Genomic DNA, 26,141 nt, shown 5'->3' on the forward strand with positions numbered 1-26,141 from the left:
AGACATCTGAGAAGAAATATTTTAAGCTCTGATGAAAGCTGTTATACATGGTGGAATGAGACCAGGACTAACAAGAGGAATTCACCAAAGCTGTGAGAAACCAAGCACGAAATAATAAGTTTCTTCTCCCAATAATTTGTTATTGGTAGAATGAAATCTCACCATCCTCAACCCAGAATATTATTTAAACTGACTGGAGACTTCCATCGAGAGGCACAATGGCTGCCTGATGTCACTTTATCTGCGTTCAGACAAAAACTGACACTGAGTCTCATAAGGAGAGATCGGGGCAAATAGACAAAAGCTTGAATAAAGTGGCAGGATTTAAGATGCAAATCAAAATGGAGAGATGGAGATAGAGTGTGTTTGGCTCAGAAGCTGGGCGGGGATGCAGATGTTTATTGAGGGAAGTCTAAATCCTTAAACCTGGACAGGACTATCTGCATTTTCTACAGTCTAAGGGCAAACCTCTGTATGTAAGCATTGGAGTTAAACATTGGTTCCTTTCACTTACCAACATCATTTGTGTTTTTCAATGTGCAGACCTTGTATGCTTTGTGTTCAATCTAATTCTTCAGTTTTCACAACAGCTGCTGCAGTTTCCTCTTGCTGCTAAAAGTGTTGAAATCAAGTCCTCTGATTGGCAGATGTTGAAGAATAAATTGTCTAGCTCTGCATTTCCCTTTTCTGAAATGACTTCAGCAGAAAACATGACATTTTCCAAAGTCACATTGCAAAGATTTCTCCTTGCCTGCTTTGGCCCTATGCATTCTAAGATGTTTTCATGCTATAAATCTGGGATCTTGAAACATTTATAAGTAATTTGCTGTGTCTTGTGATCCAGTCAGCTTGAAAATGTTCTGTTCTTGTTTAAATGTGCTGTGGTAGCCATTATAACCCACTCAAACTTTGTTAGGAAAGAGAAAAGCTTATTTGTGCCTTTCACAACCTCAACTTATCCCAAAGTGGTTTACAGTCAATGACATACTTTTGAAGTGATGGAGGAAATATGGCAGCCAATCTGTGTAGAACAAAGAGCTATAAGGTGCAGTGATCAAATTACCCATTCTATATTATCTATACCAAAAGCACAATACTGCGGATGCTGGAGAACTGGAATTGAATTAGAAAATACTAAAAATATGTAGCAGGTTAGATAGCAAATGTAAAAAGAAAAATAATTGTGCAGGTCATTGATCTTTCATCAACTTTGATAATATTTGTAGAGGGATAAATATCAGCCAGGGGAATTCCTTGTTTTTTTTCGACTTGTATATGCCCCTGATAGGGCAACTGGCACTTGGATTAATCTCTTCCTGAGCCTAGATTTTTGTACTGAGGTCTTTGGAATAGGACTTTAACATACAAGTTTCTACCTCAAAGGCAAAAGTGTGACCAGCAATGAGTCCAAGATGACACATTATTATAATGAAGCTTTACAGCTGTTCCTGTTCATGAGTGATCAAGGTAGAAAGTGGACATAAACATAAGAACATAGGAATTAGGAGCAAAGTAGGCAATTCAGCCCCGCTAGCCCACTGCCCATTTAACATGACTGTGGCTGATCTTATTCTGGTGTGAACTCCACAAACTACATATTCTGTTCTACCATTATATGTTAGTCTTAATTTCTCAAACAGATCAGTTACTTGTTCAATGTTCTTTATTTAGCCCTGAGTCTTGTTCTCATGATGCTTCATGTTGACAAAAAGCATCTAGTTTAGTGTTCATGAAATTGATTTTGAATTCCACTACAATTGTGAGATTTTTACGATCATGTCTTGAAATTTTGTCTTTAAGGTAAAATGAAGGGGCCTATGTGACCTGATCTGAAGTCTCCTTGGCAACGAGCCTGTTGGGAATTTGACTGTTAGAAATTAAAAGAGGCTCCGACTGTTTTACTGGGAGGAAATGCAAGATGTTTGCATTTGAGTAGCAGCCCGTGTGTGAACAGCAGAGAGACTGTCTCCAAAGTTCCATAAGACCATAAGACATAGGAGTGGAAGTAAGGCCATTCGGCCCATCAAGTCCACTCTGCCATTTAAATCATGGCTAATGGGCATTTCAACTCCACTTCGCTGCACTCTCCCCGTAGCCCTTGATTCCTTCTGAGATCAAGAATTTGTCGATCTCTGCCTTGAAGGCATCTAACGTCCCGGCCTCCACTGCACTCCGTGGCAATGAATTCCACAAGCCCACCACTCTCTGGCTGAAGAAATGTCGTCTCATTTCAGTTTCAAATTTACCCCCTCTAATTTTAAGGCTGTGCCCACAGGTCCTAGTCTCCCCGCCCAACGGAAACAACTTCCTTCGCGTCGACCCCTTCTAAGCCATACATTATCTTGTAAGCTTCTATTAGATCTCCCCTCAACCTTCTAAATGCTAATGAATACAATCCCAGGATCCTTAGCCCTTCATCATACGTTAAACCTACCATTTCAAGGATCATCCGCGTGAATCTCTGCTGGAGACGCACCAGGGCTAGTATGTTCTTCCTGAGGTGTGGGGCCCAAAATTGGACACAGTATTCTAAATGGGGCCTAACTAGAGCCTTATAAAGTCTCAGAAGCACATCACTGCTTTTATATTCCAAACCTCTTGAGATAAACGACAACATTACATTCGCTTTCTTAATCACGGACCTAACCTGCAAGTTAACCTTTAGAGAATCCTGGACCAACACTCCCAGATCCCTTTGTACTTCTGCTTTACGAATTTTCTCACCATTTAGAAAATAGTCCATGCCTGTATTCTTTTTTCCAAAGTGCAAAACCTCACATTTGCTCACGTTGAATTTCATCAGATATTTCCTGGACCACTCTCCTAAACTGTCTAAATCTTTCTGCAGCTTCCCCACCTCCTCAGTACTACCTGCCTGTCCACCTATCTTCATATCATCGGCAAACTTTGCCATGTCCCCAGTCCCTTCAACCAGATCATTAATATATAAGGTGAACAGTTGCGGCCCCAACACTGAACCCTGCATGACACCACTCGTCACCGGTCGCCATTCCAAAAAAGAGCCTTTTATCCCAACTCTCTGCCTTCTGTCAGACAACCAATCCTCAACCCAAGCCAGTAGCTCACCTCGAACACCATGGGCTTTCACCTTGCTCAGCAGCCTCCCGTGAGGCACCGTATCAAAAGCCTTTTGGAAGTCTAGATAGATAACACCTACTGGATTTCCCTGGTCTAACATACTTGTTACCTCTTTAAAGAATTCTATCAGGTTTGTCAGGCACGACCTCCCCTTACTAAAACCATGCTGACTTGTTCTAATCTGACCCTGCACTTCCAGGAATTTAGAAATCTCATCCTTGACAATGGATTCTAGAATTTTACCAACAACCAAGGTTAGGCTAATTGGCTTATAATTTTCCATCTTTTGCCTTGATCCTTTCTTAAACAAGGGGGTTACAACAGCAATTTTCCAATCATCTGGGACTTTCCCTGACTCCAGTGACTTTTGAAAGATCACAATCAAAGCCTCTGCTATTTCCTCAGCCACCTCCCTCAGAACTCTAGGATGTAACCCATTGGGGCCAGGAGATTTATCAATTTTTAGACCTTTTAGCTTTTCTAGCACTTTCTCTTTTGTAATGCCTACCATACTCAACTCTGCCCCTGAATCTCCCTAATTGTTGGCAAACTACTCATGTCTTGCACTGTGAAGAATGACGTAAAGTACTTATTAAGTTCTTCAGCTATTTCCTTATCTCCCATCACTAGCCTCCCAGCATCAATTTGGAGTGGCCCAATGTCTACTTTTGTCTCTTTTTTGTTTCTTATGTATTCAAAAAAGCTTTTGCTATCATTTCTAATATTACTAGCTAGCCTACCTTCATATTTGATCCTCTCCTTCCTTATTTCTCTCTTTATTATCCTCTGTTTGTTTTTGGAGCCTTCCCAATCTTCAGATTTCCCAGTGCTCTTGGCCACTTTATAGGCTGTCTCTTTTTCTTTGATATATTTCCTGACTTCCTTTGTCAGCCATGGCTGTCTAATCCCACCCTGGATAATCTTTCTTTTCTCTGGGATGAACCTCTGTACTGTGTCCTCAATTACACCCAGAAACTCCTGCCATTGTTGCTCTACTGTCTTCCCCGCTAGGCTCTGCATCCAGTCAATTTTCGTCAATTCCTCTCTCATGGCCCCGTAATTACCTTTATTTAACTGTAACACCATTACATCCGATTTTGCCTTCTCTCTTTCAAACTGCAGACTGAACTCTCCCATATTATGATCGCTGCCTCCTAAGTGTTCCCTTACTTTAAGGTCTTTTATAAAGTCCGGCTCATTACATAGCACTAAGCAGAATAGCCTGCTGCCTTGTGGGCTCCATCATATGCTGTTCCAAAAAGCCATCCTGAAAACATTCCATGAATTCCCTTTCTTTGTCCGGCAACACTATTCACCCAATCCACCTGCATATTGAAGTCCCCCGTGATCACCGTGACCTTGCCTTTCTGACATGCCCTTTCTATTTCTCGGTGCATCTTGCGCCCCTGGTTCCAAAGAAGTCTTGAGAATGTCAAGTTGTAAACAGCAATGCTTTGAATTGCCCACTTATTTCCAAGTTAAAAATGATTAGGAGTCTTAAAGATATCAAATCAACATTTCCATCTAGATACAAGGCCCATGTGATTCACATTATCATTAAATGTTTTCTCAATGATGTTCCTGTGGTTCGCAGACAAAGTTAATCTGCCAGGAACAATAGGAGACAGAGAGGGAGCAGTTAAAGGAAATGTCTCTGTGATGTGAGAAGAGGGTCTAGGCCCGAAATGTTAGCTTTTGTGGTCCTAAGATGCTGCTTGGCCTGCTGTGTTCAGCCAGCTCCACACTTTGTCTCTGTGACGTCCCCATTTCTGAAGAAGGATCCAACCCGATTCGTCAGCTATCCTGCTCCTCTGATGCTGCCTGGCCTGCTCCACACTGTGTTATCTTTTGCTCCAGCATTGGCAGTTCTATCTAGCTCTGTTTCTATGATCTGCCATGCAGAGATATATGCAGAAGCTCATGTTTAAGCTGGTAAGAGCAAAATCATGAGGATATGAAAAGGAAGCTGGTAGATTTTCCTCTTTTGTGCTAGAGGAAAGACTGCCAGCAGAAACTCTCACCAGGAAAGACCATTCTGGATTTAAAATTTCCAGACTGAAGAAGGAAAGGAATGAAAGCAAACACTTGGGGGTTAAAAATCACTTTGACTTTTCTCAAGAAAATTTAAACAACTACTTCCAAAGTAGTGTAATGTGAAGTGGACTTTACAGTTGTATTGAAAGTAAAAGAGGATGTCTGTTCTATTGTTTATAGTATAAATGTCTATAACAACAGTGTTTAGTCAACAGTGTTGTTAGTTTATAAAATGTGAGGCTGGATGAACACAGCAGGCCAAGCAGCATCTCAGGAGCACAAAAGCTGACGTTTCGGGCCGAGACCCTTGTTTGTTTGTTACAACAAAATTCTTAAAATATGAAATTTTGTCAGGAACCCATTCAGTATTCAACTTGAAGCTGAATTTCTTTTTTTTAAGTTTTTGGGGCTTGCAACAATTCAAAAAGTGAATTTTGCTTGGAGAGAAGTTATGTTATCCTAGTATTTCTATGAAAATAGAGCTCAGTCAGATCTTAATAAGATCCTCTGACAAAGTTGTGTGTGTGTGTGTGTGTGTGTGTGTGTGTGTGTGTGTGTGTGTGTGTGTGTGTGTGTGTGTGTGAGGTACATGCATGCATGCGAGGAGCCTCACACTGCTATAGAGTGTTAAATGATGGTATGGCGTAACTATGGCAGACTTGCCATGTAGAAAAATAAGAGATTTCTTAAGTAAATTGCTCCATAATGCTGTAGGATCAGTAATGTGCTCCTCTCTCTTCAATCACATTGCCTTTTTGCATCATCAGGCAGATCAATATGGTCTCATAATCCTTGCGCATTACGCACCCTGCATTCTTATTTGTTAGACTGGATTCGAGAGCTTTAATAAGCAATCTGATTAAGAAAAGATTAGATAAGCTTCATGCATTTTCATGCCTTGCACAATTGAATTGCAAATGTGAAACTCATGAAGATTAAGGAACAGCACACGATTTTGAATTCAAAGATTAGAGTCGACTGACATCACATTATACAACAAGTATTGGTTCCAATGTAGCCCTATTGGAAAACAAGGGAAGGAAAACAAAACAGTAGCTGTTCACACTAAATTCTGTACAGCCATTCTGGTGTACCAGGGACTTGGTGCTGATATATGTTTACACCCAAACTTTAACCCAATGGCCTTGTTTAGTTGCCAAATCAATTGACTGTATATTTTCCATTCCTATTTACGTTGGTATATGGGAAGATTCAGTACAAGGTCTGGGAAAAAGATCAATTTTCTTTTCAGAGTTTTTGTGATTTTCACTTTAAATTGCTACTTTGTTCTTTCTAACTAACTTATTCACATCAAGATTTTAGAACCGATAGGGTCTCATTTATGTTGAAGGTTGCTAACACTGGCGTATACTTCAATCAAATATTTACACATTGTCTGAATTAATTTGCAAATCAATTCATCGTGCATGGTTCAATGCTTCATTGAGTTTGTTTGGTTGTCAACTTGTTATCTTATTGCTTGTTTCCTAAAAGGATATTTCTGGATTCCAATCCTAGCAATGCCTGTCATGGACAGAATGGATTATGTCTGTTCTCCATCAGCCTGTTAAGGCAATACATTTGTGTTGATGGAATGTTTCATCTCAAGTTAGAGGGAAAATGTGAACATTGTCCATCTTGCCTGTTAGACGTACATCACTGTCAGATGATGGCAAATGGCACATTTGGTAGCTGACCTGTTGAAACATACAGCGTTTCAGCTAAATGAGGTTGTGTAAAGGCTGAAAGCTGGTTCCTAAGACAAATACTATACTGTTAGAGACAATTTAAGCCACACAATCTTTTTTTCCCTTTTAAGCTTCATTGTTGGGTAACTGAAAGCATTGTTCTGCCAGCAGCTTTTCTTGTGAAGATCATTGTGTCATTTCTACCGTGCAGTGAAGCATGGCAATGCACTTTACATCAATGTGATTCTGCCACTTGCTGTAAACATTTTGAAGACAATGTTATCCTTCAGATATTTGTACAATTCATGTGGTCTTTATTGTTTTCAAACAGGAACAGTTTTGAAGCTGATAAAGAAAGGGGTAAAATCTCACACTGGGAGAGTTGCAAAAGGGTTTAAAGCTGAAGTTAAAAAAAGGAAATGATAACGGTATCTCTAAAAAATGATCTTGGAGACTAATCCAATTAAAGATTTTAACTGTAGATTAATTTGCACTCAAATAGTCATTAATGTTTAGAGCATAGCAATTCAAATTAATGTCCAGAGTCACTGGGTTCCTATGTGGGCGATTTTTAACCAAGGCTGGTTAAGGATTCAGGGTAACCCAAGACAGAGGATGAGAAAAAATTGTAGCTGTAAGACCTGCTCCTTTTTTGAGGTACTCTGTGTTGGAGCTGATTTCCTTGAATTCTAGGAGCAGTAAGAACTGTTTGATAAGCTGCTGCGTTCTTTTGTAACTTTGGGGGAAAATAGATCAAAACAATGACACTTTAAAAAGGAGGAAGGCAGACAAAGGTAGTGACCACATGTGAAGTGAATCAAATGGGGAAAGAAACCTACACTGCTGTCTGACCCAGCAGTGAATCTACATTGCTACAGCCTCTGCTGTTTGATTTTCAAGTATCTTTGGAGTTTGTCTAAGAAAAATTAACAAACAGCGAAAGTCATAGCTAACCTTGGAGAAACTTGAATGGGAGAGTTCACAGCAGGGAAGCGGCTAAGTGACCTTTTAAAATGTAACCTTACTCTTTACTTTGCAAAGCTATACTAGTGAGTACTGTGTGTTTCTTTTTGATTATATGTGTTATTGAGATCAGTCTCTTGATTAAACATTACAAATATAAAACATAAGTAGTAAGCTAGCCTGGAGCAAAGATTTTTAAAGCAATAATACTGCGCTATTTTCTGGATCTGTGATTGTTAAGGTATGAAGTTGGCCTTCGGAGGAGTGATGTATTCCCCCTCTCTGATGTGGGAGATTAGGAAGAGTTTCCATGTTACTGATGATTATGTCTGCAGGAAGTGTATTTGGTTGCAAATCCTATTGGATCACATGAATTGGTTGGATTGGCAGTTAGAGGCAATGAGGAATTTACAGGGAGCTAGGGATGGTAGTTGTAGGAAGGGACAAAACCAAAACAGATACAATCAGGTAAATGGGCTACCTCCAAGAAAGGTGGGAGAAGGAGATAGGTTGTGTAGGAGTTTCCTGTGGCTATCCCCTTCTCAAACAAGTGTGCTGTTTTGGAGAACAAAGAGGATGATGAATTTTCACAGGAATGTAGCACTGACAGCCAGGTTTCTGGTACCAAGATTGGCTCTAATGTAGCAAGGGGTATGGTAGGTTCCATACAATTGATTGTGAAAAGGGACTCTCTAGTCAGAGGCACAGACAGACATTTCTGTGGCCGACAGTGAGAAATTAGAACGGTATGTTCCTTCCCTGGTACCAGGATCAAAGATATCTCGGAGAAGGTGCAGAATAGTCTCAAAGGGGAGACTGACCAGCAGGAGGTCATTGTACACATTGGAACTAATGACATAGGAAGATAAAAGGATGAGATTCTGAGGAGAAAATATAAGAAGTTAAGCAGGAATTTAAGTAGAAGGTCCCCGAAGGTAATAGTATCTAGATTACTTCTGGTGCTACGAGCTAGTGAGAGTAGGAATAGGAGGATGGAGCAGATCAATGTGTGGCTGAGGAGCTGGTGCAGGGGAGAAGGATTCATATTTTTGGATCATTGGAATCTCTTCTGCAGTAGGAGTGACCTGTATAAGGAGGATGGATTATACCGGAATGTCTTTTTTTAAATTCATTCCGGGGATGACGGCATCACTGGTAGGACCAGCATTTAGTGCCTATCCCTAGTTGCCCAGAGGGCAGTTCAGAGTCAACCACATTGCTGTGGGTCTGGAGTCACATGTAGGCTGGACCAGGTCAGGATGGCAGTTTCCTTCCCCAAAGGAAATCAGTAAACTGGATGTATTTTTAACAACAGTTGATTCACAGTCATCATTATACTCTTAATTCAAGATATTTATTGAATTCAAATTCCAGCATCTGCTGTAGCAGGATTCGAGCACAGTCTCCAGGACATTACTGGGGTTTCTGGATTAACTGCTGATTGATAATACCACTAGGCCATTGCCTCCTGCATTAGAAAGGGGACTAATATACTGCCAGGGAGATTTGCGAGAGCAGTTCGGGAGGATTTAAGCTAATTTTGCCACGTGGAGATAGGAGAGATACTAAACGAGTGTTTTGCATAAGTGTTTCCCGTGGAGAAGGAAATGAAAGTATAGAATGTGGGGAAATAAATAGAAACATCTTGAAAAATGTCCATATTATAGAGGATGAGGTGCTGGATGGCTTAAAATGCACAAAGGTGGATAAATCTCTGAGACTCAATCAGGTGAACACTAGAACTCCATGGGAATCTGGGGAAGAGATTGCTGGGCCCCTTGCTGAGATATTTGTGTCATTGATAGCCACAGGTGGGGTGTCAAAAGACTAGACACTGGCTAATGTAGTGCCACTATTTAAGAAAGGTGGTAAGGAAAAGCCAGGGAGCTATGGACCAGTGAGCCTGACATCGGTGGGCAAGTTGTTGGAGGGAATCCTGAGGGATAGGATTTACATGTATTTGGAAAGGCAAGGACTGATTAGGGATAATCAGCATGGCTTTGTGTGGGAAATCATATCTTGCAAACTTAACTGAGTTCTATTTTGAAGAAGTAACGAAGGGGTTTCATAAGGACAGAATGGTGGGTGTGATCCATATGGACTTCATATAGGCATTTGACAAGGTTCCTCTTTGTAGACTGGTTAGCAAGGTTAGATCATATGGAATACAGGGAGATTTGGATACAGAAGTGGCCTGAAGGTAGAAGACAGAGGGTAGTGGTGGAGGGTTGTTTTTCAGACTGGAGACCACAAGGATCAGTGCTGGGTCCACTGTCTTTCGTCATTTATAGAAATAATTTGGATGTAAACATAGGAGGTACAGTTAGTAAGTTTGCAGATGGCACTAAAATCGGAGGTGTCGTGAATAGCGAAGAACGTTACCTCAGAGAACAAAGGGATCTTGTTCAGTTTGGCCAATTGGCCAAGGAGTGGCAGATGGAGTTTAATTTAGATAAATGTCAGGTGTTGCATTTTGGAAAGGCAAAACAGGGCAGTTCTTATACACTTAATGGTAAGATCCTGGGGACTGTTACTAAAAAATGAGACTTGGAGTACAGGTTCATGGTTCCTGAAATTGGAATCACAGATAGATAGGATAGTGAAGAAGGCATTTGTTATGCTTGCCATTAATGATCAGTGCATTGAGTATAGGAGTTAGAAGGTCATGAGGCAGCTGTAGAGCACATTGGTTAGGACGCTTTTGGAATACAGTGAGCAATTCTAATCTCCCTGCTTTAGGAGGGACGTTGTGAAACTTGAAAAGGTTCAGAAAAGATTTACAAGGATGTCACCAGGTTTGGAGGGTTTGAAATGTAATAAGAGGCTGAATAGGCTGGGGCTATTTTCCTTAGAGCGTTGGAGGCTGAGGGGTGACCTTATTGAGGTTTATAAAATCATGACAGGCATGGATAGGGTAAATAGCCAAGGTGTTTTCCCTGGGGTAGGGAGAGTCCAAAACAACAGGGCAAAGGTCTAAGGTGTAAGGGGAAAGATTTAAAAAGTACCTAAGGACAACATTTTCACTCAGAGGGTTGTGCGTGTACGGAATGAGCTGCCAAAGGAAGTGGTGGAGGCTGGTACAATTGCAACATTTAAAAGGCATCTGGATTGTTACATGAATAGGAAGGGCTTAGAGGGAAGTGGGCCAAATGCTGGCAAATGGGACTAGATTTATCTGGGATATCTGATCGGCATGGACGGGTTGGGCCAAAGGGTTTGTTTCTGAGCTGTACATCTATATGATTCTAATTCAAAGTACCTGATAATTCACATTCTTTGCACTAATTCTACTATACTGTAGCTTGGAATTAAATAGCACTTTTAAAACTTCCACAAATACTTCACCTTACTGCCAGGTTAGCAGGGATGCCCCGTTGCGTCTGGGTGCTTCTCTTCAGGTGCTGCTGCTGTGGTCAATGTCTACTTAACCCCTTCTGCTAGTGACACCAGTGCCTTGACGTGACATCAGAGGGTGCTTCTGTACCTGCCAAGGTCCACTCAGACAGCAAGGTCAGCATCCTGCCTCCTTTAAAGGTGGTAGCGAATAGAGAGCACAACATACAAGCATTTGTAGCTTCTACAATCAAAAGAAATACAAGCATAAATAGACCATTTGACTCCTCACAAAAGGATCATATCTGAACTCTTTATGTTTTGAATTCCACATTTCCATCTTCCAATGTCTGAACATGGATCAATCTAATCTTACTTACAAATGTACAATGAATCCACCTCCACCATTTTCTGAGGCAGAGTTTTCCAAAATCACATAACAATCTGAGAGAAAAACATTCTCCTCATCTCAGCCTAAAAAAGCCAACTTCTAACCTTAAAACAGTGTCCCCCATTTCTGGACTTAGAAACGGAAACATCCTTTCCACGGAGTGAAGTCGTGTTAAGAAGACATATTAGATATATCTGGGTTGTGCAAAGTGAGTAGATCATTAGTTAGCATGGCAATGCTTGTGGATGCCAACCTCTATACTAAGGTGTTATTAGTTTCTTCTACATTTCCATTTATTCTGATCTATATTATCCAGATAAACCCCTTCTAAAAATGGAAATGTGCTGAACTTAAGATGGCTGCTGCAATCACACAACTGGATTGAGCATGAATCCTTGAAAGCCTGCAGTAAATCAAAACATGTGCCAGGCCATTAACACCTTATTTAACTCTCAAGAGAATTAACTGGATACCTATCATGATATCAGGCACTCGAGTGAAGACCATATCATAGAAGAATTGCAAGTGATTGCTGTCTGACATTAAGCTGGAATAGCATTCCAATTAGCCACTGCGATGGCCTTCAGAACCCTTCACCACCCCACACCATGTGCCCCCCCCCCACCCCGCCTCCCTCCAACCCCAGCAGCCACTTTTTGAGGACATCAAAGTCCTTCATTTCTCTGAAATGGTTTTTCAGAAACCATCTTGTTACATGATTGAGACTGGGCTGTTGGATTCGAAATGCAGTTTCAGGTCTTTGCAGCTTGCTGTTCACCTCTCTATCATTCAATAGTCTCACCTCCAGAACAAATCTTTAACATTGCCTACCAACTGGACTAATACTCCAATTACAAAAGTTAATGCTGGACCTTTGATTGTCATCACTCTATCTTACAGCTCCCCAAAAAAGAACTGCTACAAAATGAAAAGCCCCCAGTTGTAGACTGACTCACTTTGACTCTTAGTTGTATTAACATTTTTGACTTTTTTGAAGAAATTCATAAGTGCTAACTTCCTTTCTTCCTTTTCTCAGTCATTCTACAATCTATGCATGTGTGTATGAACAAGGCAGTTAAGCAATCTATCTGCGTTTTGTATGCCATGTCAGTAAACCCTACCTTTGATTTCATCTTAAAGGATTTTTGCTGTGGGTTTAATTTTAAGACTGAAACTCAAAAACCTAAGCCAGGGATTGTTTACATGAGTAGGCAAGAGCAAAGCTGGGAACCACAAACACAAGAGAGTCATCAAGAAATCAAATAGGAAACATCTTTATAAATAGAATGGTGAGAATGTGAAACTCGCTACTATAGGAAGCTGTCATAGAGAACTGTATAACTGTAGAAGAAGTATATGAAGAAGAATAAGATAAAGGACTGAGGCATTGATGATAAAGTTTGTTGAAAAAGAAGTGGAGGAATTTTAAGGTAAGTATAAAAATAGACTGGTTCAGTGACATGGCCAATTTCTGGGTTCCATTTTTTTGTTATTCACTCCTGGGATGTGGGCATGACTAGCTGGGCCAGCATTTCTTATCCATCCCTTGTTGCCCTCGAGAAGGTAGTGAACTGCCTTTTTGAACTATTGTTGTCCATTGTGCTGTAGGTAGATCCACCACACCTTTAGGGAGGGAATGTCCTCTGCAATTCATTTAAAAACTTGGTCCATTTGATCCAGCTTAAAGCATAAGTCATAATTTTACTTCAAGCCTCTGATGCTGGAAGATAGAACTGAGATATCAGGACATCTAATGTGTTTTAACTGATATTTGGAAATTTTGGAATAGAAGTAACATGGTCAGATTATGAGAAAACAATTTAGCTTTATAAAAGTTTCTTCAGTTCAGAAGCCCTTCCACCATTATCTCATAGAATCAACTTCTAAAATCTTGCTCATCCTGACCTGATGAGTTCCAGTTTTTTATTTCTTAACATTCAAACTTTACCATGCAAACCCAGTGTTTCACACCCATCACCCTAAACTTGCCAACCCTTTATTTTCCTCTGCATTTCGAGGCTTCAAATTCAAAGTACCTCCATTATCCTCACTAATAAACCCAACCATGATCTTACCCTACTTTGCATCCTCCAACATCACCAGTCCTAAATCATTACCCTAAGTCATTTGGTCCTCTGACTCTGGTCTTCTGTCCAATCCACTCTCTGCACGCTGAAACTTAGCAACACATACTTCGCTGACCCAACCCTGAACTTCTTGAACTTTCTAAAACCCCATGGCCTTCCAACTCATAGTACATCTTTAAAATCCTCGGTAAAGCATCAGGGTGCTGAGCGTTCATGCTGCTGTTTGGCATCTGCTTCTGCTTCATGAAGTGCTTTGAGATGTTTTCTAAACTTCATGTTGAAAAATGTTGAACTACTCATCAGCAGAGTGGATGTTCCACACCCTCTTTATCCCTCCACTGAACACCCTTGATTGGCTGTAATATTTTGGAAGCATTGTCCTGCATGTCAACATGAGACTCCCCAAGCAGGCACTCTATTCCCAGCTCTGAAACAGCAGGTAAGCCCAAATGGACACAGGAAGCACTTTGGTGATACTGGAAAAGTGTGGCATTACAGCCGACACCTGCGAATCACTTAGCAGATGTTGCCATTGCCAAAGTTCTGGGGGTCTGTCTCAAAACCCAGGAAAAGGGGTCATGCTCCTGGGTCTGCTGCTCAATTTGAAACATGTTTAAACAGAGCCTTGTCTCTCCTTATTATATGAATTTGAATCCCATTTTCCAAACAAGATCATAAGGCAGTCTTTACTTTGCCATTCATACTTCAGAGCTTGTTGCCGTGGTATGTGAACACACAAAGTCTGCAGTGTATCTTATGGTATTTCTTGCAGATAAGCTTATTTCCTCTGCTGCTTTGCACTATTGCAAAGCAGGCGCTGCAATCTTTTTCTAAGGTCATAAACAGAGGGAGATGTAGAAATAAATCATTCCACAGTATCAACCCTCACTTTTTCTGTATACTTTCCCCAGGCCCTCTTCCCAAATCTTCCATTCTTCCAGTTCTCTCCTCCCACTCTTGGAATTGCTGCCCAAATCTCAGCAATGGAGATTTTACCTTTAGGTTAAGGAATCCCCTCAATCAACCATTTGATTCATTCACTATTCTTTAAGATCCTCTGAAGATTTATCTCATAACAAGTTATTTACTACCCCAAACAATATTTTTATTTTCATTTAATGTTTGTGAAAATCTTTGGGACATTTTCTCCATTGTAGGTCTCCACTGTAAACGAGAATTGTTGCTGATATTGAGAGGACAGCATTTTTTTTTTCCACGAAACAGCTCCATATTGCAGATACAGTACATAATTTCCTGAATGATTCAGCCTGTTTTAAGTCTAATGCAGGGTTTCTTTAACATATTTGTACATCTTGGATGAATAAAATCGCATTGCTAATTTGAAGTGCATCTTTGTTTTTAAAGGTGAGCAGATGAGAGAAAGTAGTCACAGATCCAGCTATCTCGAGGATGTTCGAGGGCAACAACAGATCTGACACCAAGATCATGGTTCACAGAGCTGTGGTGGTTCCCACCCTTCTATATGGCTCTGAGATGTGGACTGTCAATAACAGGCACCTCAAGGCATGGGAGCAGTACCATCTATTGCTGACATACCAACACCAGCGTTGTCAAGCAGGCCAACATCATCAACCAGGCCAATATCCCCAGCACTGGGGCACTGACTACCCTTGATTGGCTGTAATAGGTTGGAAACATTGTCCTGCATGTCAACATGAGACTCCCCAAGCAGGCACTCTATTCCCAGCTCTGAAACAGCAGGTAAGCCCAAATGGACACAGGATGCACTTTGGTAATACTGGAAAAGTGTGGCATTACAGCCGACACCTGTGAATCACTTGCCCAAGACTGTCTGAAGTGCCAGAGGAGCACCCAGGAAGGCACTGAGCACCATGAGGGCTGCCATCGGGAAAAAGTGGAAGCTATGCAAAAATGGTGAAAGGAGCACACTGCCATACCAATGTCCCACACACCCTTTCCCGCAACTATCTTCAGCCCCAAATGTGGCAGGGTCTGTGGAAGCCCCATTGGACTAGACAGCCACCTACTGACTCACTCTGAGAATGGAAGAGAGCCATCCTCATTTGTGAGAGGCCATCAGTGATAATGATGATATCCCAAGCTGAATGAAAGCTTGGGGTGGTGAGCTGAGGTTATCTCCTTGTCAAGTTTTAAGATTCTGTTCTGGAACCCCAGATATCAGATTCACAAGGTATCATGGATTTACCAGAGTGGCTTGTTGCTGAGGTGTTCTCCTCTTAATTATATCCTGACTCCATTTTGGAGCACGAGTCTTATTTATGCACCTAAGTGATACCAAGAGTACAATATTTTTTGGCTGATTACTTTTACTGTGGCTGAGATAGCTACGTCAGCCAGCTCACAACCAACAATCAACATGATGCTGCCACCACTGACAATTTGTGAGACGGATGAATACAACAGGGGCTGTAGTGTCAAACATGCTAGCACTTCATGTTATGAATGCTATACATGTTTAGTGTCATAGGCTATTTGGTATATATGATGAGGGCTACGTATTGTTTGTTCTATATGAGTAGTGCAAGGTATTGTTATTGTTATACATAGTTATTACCATACATTGAAAAGGGCATATATCGCAAGTGATATGTATTGTCTTTCCCCTTTTGGAATCCTTACAACTATTGTAAGTACTTCCTAGGGAACATCCATCTTTCTTCAGCTCGAGCAGCAGTCCAAAGACAAAGTAAAGCCAGAACACATCATCCATCGTTTAAAACTCAGGCTCAAGAGCCAAAATAAATTCACTTGTCTGTTCACTTGTTTGAACTTCAGTTTTACAAATGACTGCAAGGGCAGACATCCTTCTTGGTCACACTAGCTAGGTTTGAAGGAGTTTTCCCAAACCCTGGTCTGGTGATTGTGGTTTGTGTCAGTTGATAGATTGGCCAGCTGCACCGTGTGAGCAGAGCTGTGAGACTCAGAGGCCATTGCTTGAGGTTAGATATACTTTTGAGCCAGGAATTTTAAAAATAGAATTTGTTGTGCTTATGGTGGAGGAAAACCATTGCTGGCCTGATGAGATGTTCATGTAGTTTATTGTTTGTTATCAATGTAATTGTTTCTTAAACATTGTTACAAAGATTTCTTTGAGGTACTAGACCCTTCTCCCACCACATTCTTTTAATATCACTATAGTGGGTGGTGTTTAACATGCCTCAGTATTCACCCCCTCAGACATTTTAAAAACATGATACAATAATCTGCTGTGCAAATATTGATTTATTTATTGTCACCTGTACAATACAGTGAAAAGCTTTGTTTATGAGTGTTACAGGCAGATCACAGTAAGCAAAGAACGTACAGATCAAAAAGACTTAGAGACATACAGGTTACATTGCATAGCGCATGCACTACACAAGATCAATGTTAGCAAGATCAGTGTTATTTGAGGCTAGAGAGTCGAATCATCGGTCTGATAATGTCAGGGAAGAAGCTATTCCTGAACCTGCTGGTGCGTATGTTCAGGCTTCTGTATCTTCTGCCTGATGGAAGAGGTTGTAGGAGGGCATCAACAGGGTGTGATGGGTACTTGATGATGTTGGCAGCCTTTCTGCAGCAGTGCACCAATTAAACAGAGTCCGTGGATGGAAGGTTGGCTTCCGTGATGGTGTGGGCTGTGCACACCACCTTCTGTGGTTTCTTACAGTCCTGGGCAGAGCAGTTGCCTTACCAGGCTGTTGCGCACCCGGACAGTATGGTTTCTATGGTGCATCTGCAGAAGTTGGTGAGGGACCTTATGGACATGCCAAATTACCTGAGCTGCCTGAGGAGGAAGAAGAAGCGTTCTTGTGCCTTCTTGACTGTCGCATCTACATGGCAAGTCCAGAATGGGTTGTCAGTTATCGCCACTCTAAGGAATGTGATGCTTTTCACCCTATTAAACTCAGTTCCATTGATGTAGATGGGGCATGTTCTCCTACTTTCTTTCTGAGGTCAATGATCAAATCTTTAGTTCTGCCAATGTTGAGAAAGAGGTTGTTTTCATTGTATCACTTCACCAAGCCCTCTATCTCCCTTCTGTAGTTTGATTTGTTGTTAGATATCCGTCCCATCACGGTGTTGTCGTCAGCGAACTTATAAATGGTGTTCATTCAGAATTTGACATCAAAATGGTAGGTGTGCAGGGAATACAGTAAGGGATTGAGGACGTATCCTTGTGGTGGGTTCCAGTGTTGAGTGTTATTGTGGAGGAGGTGCAGTTACTGATACTCACTGATTGCGGCCTGTGGGGCAGAAAGCTGAGGATCCAGTTGCAGAGAGTGGAGCTGAGACCAAGGTCACAGACTTTTGAGATCAGTCCGGTGGGGATAATCATGTTGAGGGCAGAGCTGTAGTTAACGAGCAGGAGTCTGATGTAGGTGGTTTTGTTGTTCAGATGTTCCAGGGATGAGTACAGGGTTAGGGGTATGGCATCCTTTGTGGACCTGTTATGTCTGTAGGCAAACTGTAAAGGATCGAGTCAGACTGGAAGGCTGGAGTTGATATGGGCCATGACCAGCATCTCAAAGCACTTCATGATTATTGAAGTCAGAGTCACTGGGTGGTAGTCATTAAGGCACATCACATGTGTTTTCTTGGGCACAGGGATGATGGTGGTCTTCTTGAAGCTGTTAGGGGCTTCGGCTTGTAGGAGGAAGAGATTGAAGATGTTGACGAATACCTCCACTAGTTGGTCTGCACAGGATCTGAGTGCTCAGCTGGGGAGACCGTCCAGGCCCTTGGGTTGACTCCCAGGAAAACCAATCTGATTTCTGAAGCAGTGACAGGGGGAACAGGTGTGATGGGGCTGTCAGGGCATGTGTTGTCACACTGATGGTATTCTGCTCAAACCGAGCTCAAAGCATTGAGCATGTCAGGGAGTGATGTGTCATTGTTTGCTATCTTGCGTTGTTTCATTTTACATCCCATAATGTTGTTTAGGCTTTGCCATAGATGGTGGGAGCCTGTTTGGTAGGTCTGGGCCTCTAACTTGCTCTGGTACTGCCCCTGGGCCTCTCTGATGGCTTTGCGGAGGTCAGACCTGGATTTTCTATATCGATGCAGGTCATCCAACCTGAATGCTGCCTGGTCTGGTCTTCAGGAGGGAGTCGGCTTCCCGGTTCATCCAAGGTTTACGGTTGGGGAACACTCGGATTGGCTTCCTTGGTACACGGTCCTCCACACATTTCCTAATGAAGTCCATGGGCATACACGTCTCTGTTTTCTACTGAACACTTGAACATGGTCCGGACCTTTTGAGTTCTAGCAGTCCCAGAAACAGTTTTCTGCTGCCTGGGACCAGCACCATCCTTCGTGCTGTGAAGGATTCTCCTGTTTCAGCTTCTGCTTGTAAACAGGCAGGAGGAACACAGCTATGACACAGTGAGGAGCTGTAGGAACACACAGGTCAGGCAACATCAGAGGAACAGGAAAGTTGACATTTTGGGTTGGGACCCTTCTTCAGAAAATAGGGTCCGGACCCAAAACATCAACTTTCTCGCTCCTCTGATGCTGCCCGGCCTGCTGTGTTTCTCCAGCTCCTCATTGTATTATCTCAGACTCCAGCATTGGCAGCTCTTGCTATTCCCCAGGAGGAACACAGCACTGTGATCTGATTTTCCGAAATGTGGCAGAGTCAGAGGTTGGGAATTTTGTAGCAATGAATTCACCTTCTGATTCCTCAAGTCCAAATTGTTATCTAAATCTGTTGGAATACTCTCCACTTAACTGGTTGGCTGCAGCTGTAACAACAGTCAAGAAGTTCAGCATCATCCAGGGCAGAGCAACTTATCTGATTAGCACCCTATCCAACATCTTAAAAATACAATCGCTCCATCACCAACGTACCATGAAACAACACCATGATCAAGTGCAACAACTTACCAACACTCCTTCATCAGCACTTTCCAGAGCCATAGCCCCTCCGAAGGACCACAGCAACGGATACATGGGAACACCACCATATGCAAGTTCCCAGTCAAGCCACATGACACTCTCTGGCTTGGAAATGTACATCCATTCCTTCATTATTGCTGAGACAAAATGGTGTAACTCCCTTCCAAACAGAACTGTGAACTTCGATGGACTGTGGCAGCAGACGGAAGCTCAATACCACATTCTCCAGGGTATTCTGGGGTGGGCTGTTTCTCGTGTAGTTTTGAAAGAAGTTGGGATTGTGGGAGGCGGAGTGTTAATTTGGGGCAGACACCTGACAATTGGGATGGTGCGAGCCTCAGTGGTGAGTTGTGCTGCCTCACAGTATCATGGATCCGGGTTTGATTCCACCATTGGGTGACTGTCTGTGTGGAATTTGCATGTTCTCCTCTTGTCTGCATGGCTTTCCTCCAGGCACTCCGGTTTCCTCCCACAGTCCAAAGATGTGCAGGCTGGGTGGATTAGCCATGAGAAATGCAGGGTTATAGGGTAGGAGGGTGGTCCTGGGTAGTATGCTCTTCAGAGGGCTGGTGTGGGCTAGATGGGCTGAATGTCCTGTTTGTACACTGTAGGGATTCTAATTAGCCTTTGGTTTTATTAAATTTTGATTTAGTGTTAATTGCTCATAATATTTTCAGCAAACTCTGAAATTGAAAAAGGTACTTGTTCACAGTTACAATGTCCTATTAATGTTATTTAGTTTACTAATCAGTGACAGGATTCTTCGTTAACAAAGTCACAGGCCAGTTGCCTTTTTGTTTTTGGCAAAAGCAAACTTCACTAAAGATCTTTGCTGCATGATGTACTCAGATCCCTTAATAAAATTAATATTTAACAAAATGTATCTTGTCATGGTTATTTTTTAATGTGGAGAATTTAAGCATTTTTCTTACTAAAGGCAATTATTTCCATTTTCACTGCAATAGAAAATAGTGCCTCTTGAATATTCAATTTTCTCTGTTACATCTTTTCTTCATGGTCATTCCAAACCTGCCTGGTCCTCTGTTGCTGCATGAACTGTGAAATGTCCAGACAGGGCAAATAGACAGATAATTGGAAGACTGATCACACTGGGCCATACATTGTGCTTCTTAGTTGCTGGTAACTGCCTAACACTTGATTGGCATTTTTAAAGACTACTGCAATGCGCTGCAGAGCCAATGAATTGAAGTCACCTGCTGTGATGCAGGGTTGAGATGGGGTACAGAATGGTTGGAGTTCGGGAGATCTGGAGAGCAGAGGAGATGAGTGGAAACTCCAGCAGGTCAATAACAACTACTTGCAGTTATACAGTATCATTAACAAAATAAAGAAGAAGCACTATGTAAGCTTCTATCAGACAAATTTGCCAGAGAGCAGGGGCAAAAGGAAGTTTGTTTCTGTTTGTGTTTCCTTGAGATATTTGAACTGTCTAGCCAAGTGCAGTACCTCAACTAGACATCCCTGGCTATATATCCTTCTGTCCCTCTAAGGAAGATCCTCACTTGCCACTTTAAGGCAGCAACAGCTTCCAATATATCTGCCACCTGCCTTTGCCACTCCTACTTTCTGGAGGCACTAATTAGGGGCACAAAAGTCACCAAACATCCATGGCGTCAGGATATGGAATTTGACCAGATGTCGGACTCCTATGTCCACTTTGAAAATCAGACTTTGTCATCTCCCTCTGGGGAAATGAATCAGCCCGGAATGAAGCCTGTTTCAATGTGTGTCATTGGGACATCAAGCATTAGATGTGAATATAAGAAGAGCAGAATAACATTTACCAAGACAAACTATTGTTCATCTGTCCCATGGAGTTTGAAACCATGAAGAACTATTTTTGATATCCTTCCAGCTTTTGCTCAGGCAGGTTTTTCAATTATCTGAACATTGAAAGATCACATCAAATCGGATGGAGATATTTAGCCATCCCACTTTCTAATAGCAAATTAGTTTCAGGAACAGTCCTTGTACAGCAATAATCCTTGAACCAAATCATTCATTTGACAGTGCAGATTTGTGTTAGCTATCATGGATTGAGGGGTAGATTTTTGCTGGTCACAGGTATGGAAAGCTGCAGGATAAGCCCAGCCAAGATGGACCAAAAGGCTTCCTTTAGTACTATAAATCTTTCCGAGGAGTTCAGATCAGATTAGTTTCTCTGTTAAGCTGTGCACCTGCAACACTGCATGGCAGCATAGGAAGTGCCATGCAAACTTGTTAAAGATTGCAAGTAAACTTTCATAAAGAAATTTAAAGGTATTGAATATTGAGAAATCCAGTTGCATACAAGTAAATTTTAAAGGGAAAAGCCGCAATTCAAATTTAATCTAACTGACTGGTGGAACAGGTTTGAAGGGCTGAATAGTCAATTTTTGATGTTAATGCAAATCAGTCTTTACTAAAATTTTATGGTTTGTGAGGAGAATCTTAAGAATTCACGTGCCCTCATCCTGCACAAAGAAATGGAAAACACATTAAGCAATACATCTTCATCTTCCTTTGTTACTGATTACAGGTTCTCAGCAGAATAAAAATTCTCAACCTCATCCGGCAAGTTTTCTGAAATAGTTCCAGAAAAGTGGGTGTCCATTACTTCTTCCTTTGAAATCGATGACACATGTTAGGTAAAACTTTGAAGTCAACTGTTGGGAGCTTTGACTGACTGTGATATTATTGATTCCCCTGAAGCATTGCTGGACTGCAGTGACAGTAGTAATTTATTGAGCACTTTCAAGAAGTTTTTGATCGGAGATGTCGTGGTACAGTACTGTCCACGGATTATACAACGAGTTGACAAGTTGAACAGTTCTGATGCTATGTATAAAGAAAACAACAATCAGTCTCATCTCAAAGCAGTAACAACACTCTGCAAAAGGCTCTTGGCTTCTAATAGCCAAAACAGTTTGAGGCCTAGGAGGTGAAAGGTCACCAACTGTCAAAACAAAAAGCACAGTCTGGAGGTTGAATTCCTGTTTGAAAATTTAGCAGCAAAAGAGAGAGCATGAGGAGTGAGGATCGAGCTTGGAATATATGTTAAAGAAAATCCAGCTCAAAAAGGACCTTCAATAAAATTTCAGGTCATTCCTTTGATAACATAAATTTCAACAGTCATGGAATTTAGAGAATCCTCTCACAAAAGTCAGATAAACATTTGGTGGGGAACTGCACTGTTTGAAGCTGGGGGCAGGGTTTAACTTTATGCTTCATGGCTTCATAAATCTGAACATTTCCAACGCTGGCTTTAGATTTGCTGCTTTGAAAGAGCTCTTCACTTGGATTTTTTCTTAAATTGCTGCTTAGAGCTTTCTACTGGAAATTTGTTCACTTTGCTCTGTTGGACTATGCTACCCCAGCTCCCGAGACATTGCTGCTCTGGCAGTTCATAGCCAGTCAGTGCTGGGTCCGATGGGTGACCTAATACAGTAGCACTAATCAGAACCAGAGGTAGGAACATGGCTGCAAGCTGCTATTTTTAAACACAAGTCTCCTTACTACATGTGCTGAAAAAAAAGAATTCCCAAAACAGAAATGCAGGTATCCCAAGTGTGTGCATTCCTACTTCATAAAGAGACTCTTCGTCTTCCTTTAATCAAATACTGGAAGCAATTTTGAGGGAGGGGATTTCTCTCTCTCTCACTCTCTCTCTCTCTCTCTCTCTCTCTGTCTTTGCTTCCCCACTTCTAAAATCCTGTGATTTTACTTGGGCAGATTATGAGAATGTGCAGAACCAAAAGCCTTTACAGTAAATCTAACAGGCCCCCACAATCAGTCCGGGTAGCGCTTTGAGTAGCATTAAGCTCCTATAAGATGAAAGAAGAGCGTATCTCGCACCGACTGATCTTCAAAACGAAACAAACTTTTGAAGATCTTGTCTTGCTTGTGGAGGTGGGGCAAGAACAACTGAAAGTTCCTACCAACTTGTCAAAAAGGCTGGCTCCAAACTCTGCCACAAAGGAGCCAGGATAATGTAACGGAAAATATTAAAAAGGAACGGCAAAAATAAAAATAAATAATTTCATGATCTCAGGGAGGAGTAGGATGGTAATAGCTTTAGAAACTGGCACTAAGTCCTAAAGTCATCAAGCTAGTGGCATCTGGAAGACCCAACATAAATTGTACTTATACATCTGAGGAACAGATACACTAAGGGATATCAATGTATGCTAAACATTTCCCCCTGGCAGTGTTTAGAAAGTGAAACTTTGTGATGAAGATTGGAGATGGCATTTGAGGGAAGAAAAATTACACAAAAGGGAGTAGACAGTTTGAGACAAAAGGCACTGATTCAGTTAAGGGGGGCCGGAATGAGGCTGAAGGTATGGATCATTTTGATGCTTGCGTTAGATGGAGTTGGGTGAAGTAGGGTAGGATGAGTTTTCTGTACAACAAAAATATTACAATAGGCTATTGAATGGAGGTGGCTTCTGTGTAAGCTGTAACTTCAATGTAATTCTATAGTAGTATCAGAGGCTGGAAGTGCCTGATCAATTAGTAGGGATATGTGGCTTTTTTTTTCAGAGCAGACTCAGTGCTTGGGGTCATCTTACACCTCAACTTTCACTTGGTGGCCAAAGTTTTGACAGCAGACAGCAAAACCATTTCCTTTGGCTCACTGAACACAAAGGTGGCCGTCAAAATGGCAGACTGCAAACATACAGATTGGAGCAGAGTGGATGGTGAGAGGTGGCTTTGGAGAAAGGGAAAGGAGAGCAACAGGGGTGGCAGTGAGGTTAAACCACACAAGGGTATGAAGGAAATGGGTTATTGATGAGAATACCCTCCCAATGGGCAAGGGGCACCCTCCAATAAGAGTAATTCACTTCATTCCTGCAATTTTTGACACTTATAATAAAATCAAACTGCACAATTCCTCCTGACTACCCATGCCAACTATTTTGTGGTGTGGGATGGTTAATATTGGGATGAATTGCCCTTTTTTTTAAATGGTTGGCTTTGATGCCCACTTGTCTGCTGTATGATAAGCATAAGTTCAAGAGAGGGTGGGAAAGTGGTAGTTAGCCACCCAACCTACTTTACATGCCCTTCATCAAAAGCACATCTGGTAGGGGGATATAATATCCAGCCTTGTGATTCTACAAAGTCAGGCCAGAATTACCACCTTGTATTAAACTTGACCAAAGTCTGTCCGCTTTCCATTATAAAGGGCACACAAAGTTGAATGCACAGCATTTGTTGAGCACAAGACAAAGGCAATAATTTAAACACAGAAGGACAGTTTACAACTGCCAGAGACACAAGTCCTGCAACTGCTTTTGTAAATAATAAAATTGGTCATCAATTTGAATCAGAACACACTTTATACTCTGGATTCTTTTAAAGGGGGCAGGCTGCAGTTTGGCTGAGATTACAACTTGTTCATTCAGAAAAGGAAGTCAGTAATGCTTACAGCTTTGTGTTAGTCTATTCATCTGTTACTGTGAGCATGTTAAGAAAAGATCTTACAGTACTTTCTACAAATGTTTCAAGAAATAGGATAGTTGAACATTGCTGTTCTGTTTGATCTCACAAACATTGGCAATATTTAATCTTACCTAAACATGAAAGAATGCAAGAATGTGTATGTTTTATAGATTCTTTTTTGGCTGTTGGGGCCCAGTTGCCTGCTGTGTGGGGTTTCTGTCTGTATAAAAGAAAGAATTTATAGCCCTTCCTCAAAATTTGTTCATAGAATGTGTACATCCCTGTCTCGGCAAACATTTATTGCCCATACTTAATTGCCCTAATTGTAGTGGTGAACACTCTTCTTTAACTGCTATAGTCCATTGGACGTAGAGACACTCACATGGATGTTAGGAATACAGTTTCAGGCTTTTGGCCCCGTGACAATGAAGGAGCGGTGATATATTTCCAAGTCAGGATGGTGAGGTGCTTTGAGGGAAATGTGCAGATGGTGATGCTCCCAGATATTTGCTACCAATATTTTCTAGTGTTAGCGATCACAACTTTGGAAGGTGCTGCTTAAAGGAGCCAAGGTGAGTTGCTGCAGTGTATTTTGCTGCCACTATGCTTTGGTGATGAAGGGAGTCAATGTTGAAGGTGGTGGATGCGTTCTGATCAAACGGTCTACTTTGTCCTTTGTCTAAATTCTTGAGTGTTATTGTCTCTCTGCATATCCAGGCAAATGGGGAATATCCACCAAACTCCTGACCAGGATGTTGATAAACAGGGGACGTAGGGCATGGGGTGGAATCAGCAATGGCAAAGCAATTGGTTAGCAAGGGCAGATGATTAGATTCTCTCTTATTGGGGATGTCTTTTGCCTTGCACTAGTTCAGCATAAGTGTCGCTTTCCACTTACTAGTCCAAATCTTGGTTGTGTCCAGGTCTTGCTGAATGTGGAACTGGTCTGCTTCAGTACCTGAGGAGTAGCAAATGAAAGTGAATATTGTACAATTATTAGTGAACGTCCCCACTTCTGACTTTGCAAGGAGAAAAAGGTCATTGATAGAGCAGCTGAAGATGGTTGGGCCTAAGACACCACTCTGAGGAACTCCTGCAGAGTTGGCCGAGAGCTAAGATGACTGACCTCCAACAACCTTAACCATCTTCCTTGTGCCGGCCATGGCTGCATAGAATGTGTACATCCCTGTCTCGGCAAACATTTATTGCCCATACTTAATT

Source organism: Stegostoma tigrinum, chromosome 2 (assembly GCF_030684315.1).
Source record: "Stegostoma tigrinum isolate sSteTig4 chromosome 2, sSteTig4.hap1, whole genome shotgun sequence".
Lineage (NCBI taxonomy): Eukaryota > Metazoa > Chordata > Chondrichthyes > Orectolobiformes > Stegostomatidae > Stegostoma > Stegostoma tigrinum.